This window comes from Drosophila willistoni, chromosome 3R (genome assembly GCF_018902025.1).
Source record: "Drosophila willistoni isolate 14030-0811.24 chromosome 3R, UCI_dwil_1.1, whole genome shotgun sequence".
Lineage (NCBI taxonomy): Eukaryota > Metazoa > Arthropoda > Insecta > Diptera > Drosophilidae > Drosophila > Drosophila willistoni.
Window position 1 is genome coordinate 30965445 of NC_061086.1, and position 11059 is coordinate 30976503.

The 11059-nt window shown below is 36.6% G+C and overlaps 1 long non-coding RNA gene across 1 annotated transcript in view; it reads right to left on the bottom strand.

Annotated features, from left to right (window-relative positions):
* The window catches only part of LOC124459699, a 54822-nt gene extending 49810 nt beyond the window's left edge, over positions 1-5012 (bottom strand). Inside the window, exon 1 of the long non-coding RNA XR_006953738.1 lies at positions 4981-5012. This is a non-coding gene — a long non-coding RNA (uncharacterized LOC124459699). The remainder of the gene's footprint in view (positions 1-4980) is intronic.
* Positions 5013-11059: the final 6047 nt, after the last annotated feature.

An 11059-nucleotide genomic window follows, 5' to 3' on the forward strand; every position in this document is an offset into this window, starting at 1 on the left:
TTGAAAAATTGAAAACTCTAATGAAGTCAATTGGCAAGGGATGAAATCTACATTTTATTTATTCATTTGCATCGAATTTTAGATACCCTAGCAGCTCATCAAAGAATTTAAAAAAATGTGTGAGCCATCAAGTTGGAAATTTAAAATGAGCGAGAGAAGTTTTAAGGTTTTATTAAACAAAAATCAAGTTCCATTTATTAAACTCTCAAAAGGATAATTAAGAGGTAAATCCAAGTCCTCTTCTTAGAGCCCTTTGGATAAATCCATCCAGCCAAAATTGTGTTTAACCAATTTTATTTCTCGCCTGGGCAAATTCCACAAGCCTGTTGCTTCTCCTCTCATGTCTGTGGGTCTAGTAAATCTTCTTATTTTACATTACAGCCACTTTCCGCCATACCACTGCCCCCTTTGCCAACAATTAATTAATTAACGCTTGACATTTTACATTCTTGTTGCTGTCTACTTTTGCCGAGGTAGCAGAGAGGTGTGAGCAGGCGGCAGAAGGAGTCGACTGTAAAATGTATTTAGTGAACTTTTTTTTTTATAGATTTCATAAGCATTTTAATTGCACAATTTAAAATGCAAATCGTGTTATATTGTAGAAGTTAATTGAGCGCAGTTCGTGTGAGATCAAACAGATGGAGGCGTATCGATACGGTGAGTATTCCGGTGAAGGGGCGGAAGGGGGCGGAATATTGAAGAACCAAACTGGTTAACTGACTAAAATGACATTACATATCGCTTCGCATTGCTGCGGCACACAACGCGACTCTTTTGGCCCATAAAGTGTGCTAATGATTTAAAATCAAAATTTATGATTATTGGCTAGCAATTTATGCGACACTTGCCCGACATTGAAATCGGTAGTTAACCATTTTATATGTATCTATGAATATGCAACGCTAATTGCAATGAACAAACTACAATGTGATCAGAAATACTGATACTGATATTCTGATGCTGATATGGTTAATTAACAGCCATATCGAGCCTAATTACTAGCTGTTAACAGCTTTAAACTGTGCCACTTTGTCAAAGGTTTCACAATTGGGTTGGCCTTTGCTTCTCCATTGAGAACAATCTATATAATTTAAATGGCCTGGTTGGATAACTAGCCACTCATGTCTCGAGATGGCCAAGTGTACTCACAATGCTAAAGGCATAAATCAGTGTGGGGCAAATTATATACACACGTTGGCTTACAATGATTTTAATCGCATTTACCTAACTACTACATACACTCACATACATACATGCATATATCGGTGGATATATGTAAATACATATACATGTATTAAACAAACAAACAAACAACATCAACAAATTATATGGGCGAGAGAATGAATATGGAATGAAATTGTTTGTTTAGCTGCACGCACACTTGATTAAGCTAAAGATAAAGAGCCCACTACACTGAGAGAAATCAATTGAATAAACGAACTTTAAACAACAAAAATAAACACTAGCTCAAATTGTTAAAAAGGGTGTACATAAAAAGATTTCTAGACATAAAGTTAGTCTAGCGAACTTCAAATATTATAACAGTTTAAAGAACTCTATGAACAGAAGTTTTAAATTATATGAAGCCTTATAAATTTTAAGAAGTTAAGAAAAGAAGCTTTTCTTTAATCACTAGAGTCATCTGAGTGGGTCTCTTAGTATTTCTGAACGTTTCAAGTGATACGATTGTTAAAAAACACTTGCTACATAATTCCGACTTATATTTTATACTTCAAAATCTTTTGTAGCAATTGGCGTGTAGTTTTTTTTTTTAGTGTATTCAATTGCCTTGATTTTGGGGCATCACAAAACTCATTTACAATTAATATTGTAATAAATTACAACGCCTACTTTTGGGGCATGCATTACAGTTGATTTGAAGCTTATCTTTAGCCTCCTTTGCGTCTTTTCAATCTCATTTCAAATGTTTTCCGTAGAACAAAAAACGAAAAAATGAAATCCCTTTTTTTTATAATTCTCAGAAATTAACACACAATTTTTTTTCTGTCGTTTTTTTTTTGTTGTTTCTTTTCTTCTTCTATAGACATGCCTCGTGGCTTAATTTTGGAATGCCTCAAAAGGTTTGTTTGTGGCGCGCCTCAAAAAAAAAAAAAAATAGGTACAAAAACAGAAAACATAACCATAACCAGAACAACAACAACAACAACAACAACAACAACAACAACAACGAAACATTCACTTTATGGGCACCAACGCATAACTTGTTATTTATCCAATAAAGTTTATTAAGTAATCCAATTTGGTTAAATTAGCTGCATGGGCAAGAGATTGTGTTTTATTAGCCATGAGCCAAGAGCTGCAACGCACAGCGTGAGGTGAGATATGAAATTATCCCGATTTTAACTATATGCAATAAGGATTCAGCTAACGATCTAACAAATTTGTTTATATAGATAGGTATGCCTTTTGCCTCTCATAATGCAGTAGCTTGAATCGTTAATGTTAATATTTTTTTATGCTTTTTGTTTAATCGAGTTTCGGGTTTTTGATAGGAAATCAAATTAATTAAGTGCTCATTGATCGATTGCCTGCATAATGCAAATTGTCAAGAGCCTGTTGAACATTTCTCTCGGTTTCGGTACATGCCACAAGTAGAGATTGTATGTGTGTGTGTGTGTATTTGTGTGATTCTTGGAAGATTAATACGGCAAAATTAAGGAAAATAAATAAATGTCAACGCTGTACAAGATCGTTATCGCATTTAACAATAATTACCCTGATATGGGGATATGCTAACTAATCTGTTAAGCCAAGGATCGTGATATACAGGTTTCTGTACGCACACATACAGAGAGACAGACCCCGATCGCCAGTCACCGTCACCGGTCACCAGTTTAGTGCTTTGTGTTGTCGTCGATATTGATGTCAATTTCATGGATGTGGATGTGAATGTCTGGGTATAAGGTGTCGGTTGGCCGCGTGTTGTGTTAAATTAAGTAATTAATTTAAAGTCCATGTTATGGCATTTGTCTAAAAACGTAAAACGAAAGACTTAAGCAACGAACCTGGGCACTTTTATTTTATCATTTCCCAAAACAAAAACAATTCACTTCCGTCATCATTCGGCAATACCAAGAGTCCAGAATAATGATATCGATCAGCATCATTGCCAACTAACCGAATGCTTGTAATTTTTATGGCCTACTCTTTGAACTTCCTGCATTTAAGCAGATTGGCATCACTTTTCATTACAATAATAATTCCTAAGCGCTTTAATTGAATAATTATAGAGTGGGCGTTGGTTGGTTCAGTCTCTGGCTGCTGATATATTTATATGAAATTGCCTTGTCATTGACAAGTGCTTGAGATCGGACTTTATACAAACAATTCGTTGGACCTTAGGCCCTCTCAAGTGCTTAATTACGAACTGCCACAACAACAAGAAATTTCTGTTTAGACATTATTTGCTTAACAATTTTCTACTTTGCCCCCAAAAATGAAGGCAGAAATATTTTGATGTTTTCTAATTGCCTCAATTATGTTGACCAGATCCAATACTTATACCTCACTCCATCTAGATGCCTTTTCAATCTCACTCTCTCCCTACACTGTGGCGCCAGCATTTTTGTTTTGGTTAGCTCGCTTTCATATGCAAAACGGGACTCAAATATCAAGAGAGAAAAAAATGCTTTAATTTGGTATATCTAAGAGAGACATTATGCTTCCAGCCGGATCGCTCGTAAAAGCGTCAAATTTCTCAATTTCGTGGCCAACTCCATGGGGTGCTTCTAATTGTTGATATGCATCTCTCGATTGAGGGAGACGACTGACGACAACGACGACGAGGTCGTCATCCAAAACTCTTAATATTATTTGGTAAGTTTTATGTTTTATTTCAAATTAGTCACATAAATATGTGATCTTTATGACAACAACTGATGTTTGTTTGTTTGGATTTTTATGGGGCCCACGCAGCGTATGATTGTTTTTTCCATTCAACTGTGCACAGTGGGCCTAAACAAATTTCTAGGCTCACAAGGTAAACAATTCTACGATTTCCTTCAAATTTCATAATATTTTGTATCAGAGTTCAACATTCGATTTTATCAGCTGGCAGTGCATTATTCAAATTGTGATTGGACACAAAGTCCGCCTTAAAAATTTAACTGAATTGGAACAATCAATTAACTATGACCGCAACTGAATAATTTATACCGTTATTGAATTAGAATTAATGTAGGTAAACTCTCATTCAATAAACCCCAGGCATCTGACTGTGAGTTGAACTGAACATTATGGGCTTTCCAAAGCCCAGGTATATACACAAATGCTCCGTTTGCGTGCCTAAGTTGAGCCCATTGTTAATAAATAATTATAGGTTTTGCCATTTAGAAGCTTCAATTAAATGCCGCCTGCTGCAACTAACTAGCATACAATACAATATATGTGTTTAGTTAGTCAGTGTGTCTAACTCCTACCTATGTATGTATACCGACCGATTAGAGCCTTGTTCTGGGGCGTCATCTAATAAATTGTAATTACCCAAGGCAATTAGTCAATTTGGCAAATGCTGCAAATTCAAACACGAAACGGTATTTTTCTTTTTCACTTTTTATCGTCATATAATTAAAAGCCAATTAGAATTTTTATAATGAAAATTGTTGTATAAATTTACTTAAATTGCACAGGGCGATTCAAGTTCTAACCACTTGAGTTAAAGAACTATTGTTGCCAATTCTTTTACATTATTTATTACATTGTTGAAATTAAATAATGTATGGAAAATGTAATTTAAATTTTAATTAAACCTTTACTAAATGAGTTTAAAACATATTTCTTATAGTCTAGATCACAAGCATTTAAAGCCTTTTATAGTTAACTTCCTTACCACTTTCAGCAGTGGTATAAAAATAATCGAATTAAAACAAATTCGCATAATAAAAGTTTAAATAAAATGTAAATATCAATATCAAAAGCATGAAAAATTATTGGTTTTAATAATATAGTTTTAGTACTTACAGCAAGTCGTCTATTATATAAATCGAAAGTGTTATCTGTATGAAAAAGGAAAAATAAAAATATTTTAAAATTAGTTTTGGCAACTTTATTAATTTTCTAAAGTTCTAATTAAGTCTTCAGTAAGTACAATGTAACCTCCAATTACCAATTAAGTTTTCATTTAAAGGTGGCATATAAAAGGTTTCATATTTAGGTTGGGGTTAAGATATATTGATATTAACTTTAATCAATGGCATTCAGAACTCAATATCACTATTAATTTATCATTAAATTTATACAAGCATTTAATAGTTAGTCAGTTTATTATCTCCAACATAGTCAAGTTTGTTGCCCAAGTCATTTGTTTTTTTTTTTGGGTACCTTCTAAAGAGTCTGTTATTTTATAAACAGCTAATTCGTCACACAGCTGGCTACTAATGCGCACCCACTCTCTTTCGCTGGCTCTCTCTCTGTCTGTCTTTATTCACCATCTATTCACACTTTATTCATTTCGAAGTCAAATATTAATGAAATGCAGTCAGCGCCTAACATTTGTCACACACACACACAGACAAAAATTTTCAGTTTTCTCGATGGAAATATTGAAAAATTATGCAGCCACAGAATGGAAGGTAATCAAACAATTAAATATAAATTTGTGGTATTCACGCCCCGAAAGTCGAGTGCGTGAGCGAGTAACCACGATGATTATAAAGACAGAAATTTCTAAATGAATGGACCAGAGAATGGACCTGGAGATACCCTAGGTGTAGTGAAGGAAAGTTCTCTTATCGTTCGATTCCATTATCTTAAATATACCCATTCATCTTGGGAGTTTAGAGGGTACAGGGAAAACCACAAAGTTGAGAAATTCAAGGGAAAATATTGTCAGCATAATACTCGTAGATTATCAGGACAGTCATAGACAGAAGCAGCACACCCAAATAGATTCTCAATACAATTTTGACAGCGTATTTCGTAATAAAATTGAAAATTCATTGAAATTATCCACAACGATGAGTGCATATCAATTAATGTACGAAATGGAATGAATCAAGGAATCGAAACAGAAGGAAACAAACAAAGAGAAAAATGAAGAACACAAGTTGGAAAGGAGTTGGGGAATGGGAGAGTAGAGAGGTGACTCTATTTTGACATTTTCCACGGATATTAGATTAACATCATTTTAAAATCAAATTAAAACATTACCAGGGCCCACCCCTACATAAAGATATATACATATATATATCTATATAGTTGGGTCACCGTTACGCCAACTGTTGTTTCTGTTTTGTTTTGGTGTAATTTAGATAACAGGTACAATGACAGGGACAGGGGCCTATTGACAAGTGGCATTTTCCGGGAAAACAAAACCGAAACACACTCACACACACACACCAACACTCACTGACGGGCCCACGCACTTTTTTGTCTGTGTGTTTTAACGCTTGACCAATATCGGGCCAACTGGCCAGGGATCCTTGCTCCTTGTTTGGCCTTACCCTGATCAGGCCCAGCCCTTCCTTTCCCTCATCCCTTCTCCGACTTGCCTTTTGCCTTATTCTAAAACAGTTGTCAGGCAACAACAACAAAAACTCTTGTCGTGATGTCAATGAAGATAATGGCAAACCGATTTGACCTGCTGTGCCTAGGAGTGTGTGGTTGTGTGCCTGTGTGTGTGTGTGTGTGTTTGCTCTTTTTAATTGGAAATTAAACAAATGCCTTGGCTTATGGTTTTGCGTGATTTGGCCTGAAAGGCCACTTGAGGATTGCAATTGTTGTGGTCCTGGGGAAGCATTGTTGATTGTTCATTTGATTTTTTTTTTTACGAGCGAAAAACCGTTAGGGAGTCAGTCAGTAGATCATTGTTGTGGGCAGAACTCCTATGCCATTCCCATTTGTTTTTTAAATGGTGGGAACAATTGTATGTGAACTAAGGATATAGCAATCTAATTACTTGGAAATTGTCTGAGGTAATCAAGTGAAATAATGACAATTATTGGGAATAGCACATACGAGATGGCTAAATGAATGATGCTGGTAATGGCTGATTGAATTTTGTTCCATTATTTAACTTTAGTTTTTACCTTGCGATAACAAAGACGATTAGAAAATATAAATGGTTAATCATTTGTGTTATGTTATCTTATGTCCAGGTCCCGGTCATTAAACAAAATATATTTTTGTTACGGCTTATTGGCTTCCGTAGAAATTCTATCCAAGAATAATACTTATTTAACCCCCCGCCTGAGAGAAGTGTAAGAAAGGGTAAAAACGGATTGGCCAAAGGCTAAACGAAGCTTTGGGCTGGCCAACATCGACATGTATATGTATCTGCATAATTGAAACAATAAGGCAAAAACTAAAATGACACACACACTACGAAACGACACAAGCCATGGATTGGATCTTTTGGATGGAATTTGAAGAAATTCTAATCATCTGTTGGCACGCCCACGAAACCAGGAAAACAGTCAGCCAGACAGACAACTGTAGGTCCCATGGTCCGAGACCAAAAAAAGGAAGCAACAGGAACAGCAAAATAAAACGGCAATGGCAAACGTATTAATTAAATGTGCGCAACGCCTCCCAGTTTCTATATGCTTGTCCTTTCTGTGCGAAACCCTTTAAGGGCATCCCGCTGACTGAGAACAGAGGACCGAGGATCGAGAACCGAACCGAACAGGAGATGCAATGCCATTCCAAGTTTCGCTGTAAAATTATGATTATTGCCATTATGTGCTTATTAAAATATGAAATTTCTGTAGCTCTAAGATCCTTTTTGGGCACAGCCCATGCCCGTTTGACTTGTGACAAAAGGCATAAGTCAATACATGCATGCAAATTGTGGCATGGGCGTGGGCGTGTCAGCCGCAAACTCTGACCCTCTGACCATAAACTCGACTACAAACAATGACTAGGCAGAGTAGGAATAGAAGTCGCTGGATTATTCATTGAATAGAAATAGAAATCGGTAGTCGTCGAAAGGTAAACTAACAGGATTTCGAAAGTTAAGCCACAAGTGTAATCCTGGCTAGAGGCACAGTGAGAGTGAGAGACAGAGATAGAATAGTTGTCCATGGCTTAAGGCAAATGCCTTGCGAAAATCCCACTGACTCTAACAGGTAACCCACATCTAAGTTCAAAAACCAAAAACAACAAAAAATTCCCAAAGATAAATAAACACAATTTTGAGGGTACAAGCCGAAATGAAATAAAAAATTTGAGCCAATTATGTGGACTAGACATTTGAAACGCTTGTCAACGTGGAAATTTAAACAAAATATTTATTTAGTTTATGTTTACTCAGACAGAGTCGACTCACTTCATTGGAAATGCTTTCTCTCTATCTGTGTGTGTGTGTATTGGCCCGCTTTAATGGCCAATTTACCAACTAAATAAAAGTAAAACGTAACAAAATCTGTTTCAGCCAAGAGATGCGCGCCATTAATTTCAAATATATTACCACAGTAACATGATATTTTTCTTAAGGTATTCGAACAAATGCGGATGAATGTACGGCGTTCAGACTGGCGGACAGGTGACCGAGGGAAGGAGATATGATGAGCAAGGGCAAGGGGGACGGGGCAGCGCGAGCCAACTACACAAAAACCTCAATGTAATAAAATTAATTTAAATTCTCAAGTAGACTAAGCGCCTCCATCTTTGAGAGCAAGTTGTGTGCCATGGATGGCCACAAATATCTGTCGTTTATTTAAATTTAGCTATCAAAAATGTTTACGATCCACATAACTGACTAAATCACCATAAACACCCTGTTCCGTGTTTGGAGTCGCCTCTAGCCATGGCCATAACCTCTTACACCTGTTCCCTTCCCTTCTGCGCCTTCCACTCCTCTCTCTCTCTCAGCCAGTCTATGCCCCGATGCCCCCATGCGGCGCTAGACTCTCCAGTTCATCCACACGATCATGATCATGATCATGATTATAGCCTTTGGTTTGCCTACCCTAGGTGGTAAGTTGTGGCAACAAGCCTAATCTACACTTTTGTTGCATTGCCATTGGTCTTTGGCTACCTCCAACTCCAACTCCATACCCATCTTCGTCTCCATCTACCATCCCGCATCTCCATCTCGCAACTCGACATCTTTGGCACTTTAGCGTGTTGAATGCGCCTCATTTATGTGAAATATGATACGTGCCATAATATGCAAAAACATTTTAATCAATTAATTATTCGCACGGTCCGCAAGCAGAATCTTGGCAACATCTCTCCAACCTCTCCAGGTCCAAAAAGGTGTTGCACTTTTTTGCTGTTCTCGTTAGTCTTTGTTGTTGCTGTTGTTGTGGGCTTGCTTTGTGTGCTCCATGTAAATAATCTTAAAAGTTCCTTATGTGAAATGTGGCACTTAAATAACCCAGCATGCGATTATATTTGTATATCGCGAAATGTGAGTAGATGGCAACAAAAATGGGTTAAACGTTTAAAAGAATTCTTAGACATAATAAAAATATGGCTTTTAGCTTGATTTAATGCATCAATTTACAGCTAAAATGTATTGTCCATGACAATCAAAAAGTACAAATTTGTTTTATGTTTTCGTGCTGAAAACTGGCAAAATAAAATAGACAGAGAGAGAGTTGACTCTCTAAACGATGTTTAAATTCACATTTACATGACTGTGAATAGGTTTATCGAAATCATATGCCTATATAATATAAACCCCGTGGATGAATATAAGCAACAGTTAACTTGTTGCCAACTTCGCGCCATGTTTTTGCAATTTTTGTTCCATCAATAAAGAAAAAAAAATATATTTGATAAATGATATGCAATTAGGAACCCTTGTCCACAAGACTCTTGGTCGAGTTTTATTGATTTTGACACAAAACTTGCCACAATCCTATTTAAAACATTGTATTTTGGAATGTTTAATTTCTTCTCACATTCCAAAATCGGCTGGGATTTCGCATGTTCTTTTGTTTCCATTGGCTGTCCCATAAATCCCTCATCCATCTAAGATTCTTTTGTTCTGCTCTCTCTTATATGTTGTTAATTTATTAATGAAGCCCCCTTGAAACTACAACAACAACAGCACCAAAATGAACGATCACAAAACGATAAAACGATATATAAAAAAAAAAGTCATCTCATTTGCCAATTTGCAGAGATCCCAAAGTTGATTTGGTTTCTGTGTTCTTTTGCCTTTTGTCTTCGCCTCGGTGCCTAATTAAGTTTTAACAAAACTTTATAATTTTCGCTGTGCATAATTTAGCAAACAACGGAGAACAACGGCAAGCAACAACAACAACAATAACAATAACAACTACAACAACAGCAATACTTTAATTGCTTTCATAAAATGTATTATTTATTTACTTTTAATTGGCTTCATTTGATGATTTTAATGATCCGCAAATATCGGCAGCAAACAATTTTTTTGATTCACGCTAATAATATAAATTTTGAGAAAAACGAGAGACTTCGGGGGGTTAAACCAAAACGGGTTTCCAAAGGGGAGCTAATGATATCACACCCAAAATGTGGGCAACATGTTGTTCACAAAGACGATAATGATGAAGCCGATGTTGCTGCTGCTAATGATGATGATGATGATGATGACGATGATGATGATGAGGAGGAGGATGACTTGAAGAAGAAGAAGTCGTCGTGGAAGGAAAGTGAAACACATTTTTGATGATACGTTCTCTCACCTGATGCAAACAAAACACGCAACAGGAGACCCAAAGTTTGTTTGCCTCTCACTCTCCATCCCCTCGAGCCCCATCCACAACATGGCACTATTCTACGCCTCTGGCCACCTGCTGTGAGATGATGCCTCAATTGCTTGGGACTTGGCTTACAATCTCATCGGAAATCACTTAGATCCCAATAAATAACCTCACCATACGATGCATGACTTGGCTTGAACCACAGTGAGACAGTGAGGAGAATCCCCTCGATCACACTCCCCACACTATTCGGGACACATTAATTACGACTTACTTAAATTCTAATACCTGGCGACTACAAATTAAGTTGTTGGCTTTAAACATTTATGCGAATTGTCGTGCTGAGCTCGAGCTTAGAGAGAGAGAGAGAGAGAGCAACTGAGAAAAGTATTAAAATCCCAGGTCCA